Consider the following 1,922-nt stretch of genomic DNA (forward strand, 5'->3'; position numbering starts at 1 on the left):
ATGATGTTGTTGATTTGACAGTTTGTTTGCACAGTAGGGTTGTACCGTATGTATACTCCAGCACATTCTATCACTAAAAAGAGCATTACACAAGATAACTCAATCTGGACGTTTGTTATTTTTGACGATGCCTGCAGGTCCGTGAAAACATCTTTATCCACATTCTTCATCTCACTATGATAGTGTCACTGTCTCCCTCTTCCCCTGTTACGTGGGTAACGAGCTTTGGTGAAGCCTGGCTAAGCGTGAAATATTTTGGCAAAGAGCTGTCTGTCTGTCTGTCTGTCTGTCTGCCTGCCTGTCTGTCTGTCTGTCTGTCTGTCTGTCTGTCTGTCTGTCTGTCTGTCTGTCTGTCTGCCCGCCCGCCTGCCTGCCTGTCTGTCTGTCTGCCTGCCTGCCTGTCTGTCTGTCTGTCTGTCTGTCTGTCTGTCTGTCTGTCTGTCTGTCTGCCTGCCTGCCTGCCTGCCTGTCTGTCTGTCTGTCTGTCTGTCTGTCTGTCTGTCTGTCTGTCTGTCTGTCTGTCTGTCTGCCTGCCTGCCTGTCTGTCTGCCTGCCTGCCTGCCTGCCTGCCTGTCTGTCTGTCTGTCTGTCTGTCTGTCTGTCTGTCTGTCTGTCTGTCTGCCTGCCTGCCTGCCTGCCTGCCTGTCTGTCTGTCTGTCTGTCTGTCTGTCTGTCTGCCTGTCTGCCTGCCTGCCTGCCTGTCTGTCTGTCTGTCTGTCTGTCTGTCTGTCTGTCTGTCTGTCTGTCTGTCTGCCTGTCTGTCTGCCTGTCTGTCTGTCTGTCTGTCTGTCTGTCTGTATGTCTGCCTGCCTGCCTGCCTGCCTGCCTGCCTGCCTGCCTGTCTGTGGAAGGAGCACTCTCACTCTTCATTCTCTGAGCTCCCTGACCCACTGCAATGACATCACGGATCAAAGACTGTGCCTAAAGGTCACTAAGGTCAAGGCCCTTGTGGGACTGACTGAAAGGCAATAAAGTTAGTGATACAAACGGTAGATTCAGAAACTTGAATTCATCTTATTTTCTCTTTCAAAGACCACCTTTACACTCTATAGTTCATGAGATTATGTTTTACTAATAGAAATCTTCAACCCGATTTTCAACCTGATATCAACCGATCTTCAACCTGATATCAACCGATCTTCAACCTGATATCAACTCCTTAAGCCACGTTGCCTGTAACTCAAAGCGTTGGCGACTGACAGGTACACGCCTCCAACATACTCAACTGCTCCACGACCACCAACACGGCCAGGGTTAGGACCTGATTACCAAAAAACGAACTGTAATCAGTTTCAGTTACCAGCTAAAATATAGTTTTTTTCCCCCAATACAAGCCAAGCGTTTGAAAGACTTGTCCGTAGAGCTCCGAGACATGATTGTGTCGAGGCATCTATTTGGGGAATGGTACCAAACAATTTATGCAGCATTGAAGATCCCCACAAACACAGTGGCCATTATTCTTAAATGGAAGACGTTTGGAACCACCAAGACTCTTCCTAGAGCTGGCCGCCCGGACAAACTGAGCAATTGGGGGAGAAGGGCGATGGTCACTCTGACAGAGCTCCAGAGTTCCTCTGTGGAGATGGGAGAATCTTCCAGAAGGACAACCATTTCTGAAGCACTCCACCAATCAGGACTTTATGGTAGAGTTGCCAGACAGAAGCCACTCCTCAGTAAAAGGCACATGACAGCCCACTTGGAGTTTGCCAAAAGGCCACTAAAGGACTCGCAGACCATGAGAAACAAGATTCTCTGGTCTGATGAAACCAAAATGTAACTCTTTGGCCTGAATGCCAAGCGTCACGTCTGGAGGAAACCTGGCACCATCCCTACGGTGAAGCATGGTGGTGTTAGCATCATGCTGTGGGGATGTTTTTCAGCGGCAGGGGCTAGGAGACTACTCAGGATCGAGGGAAAGATGA

The sequence above is a fragment of the Oncorhynchus mykiss genome, chromosome 18 (assembly GCF_013265735.2).
Source record: "Oncorhynchus mykiss isolate Arlee chromosome 18, USDA_OmykA_1.1, whole genome shotgun sequence".
NCBI lineage: Eukaryota > Metazoa > Chordata > Actinopteri > Salmoniformes > Salmonidae > Oncorhynchus > Oncorhynchus mykiss.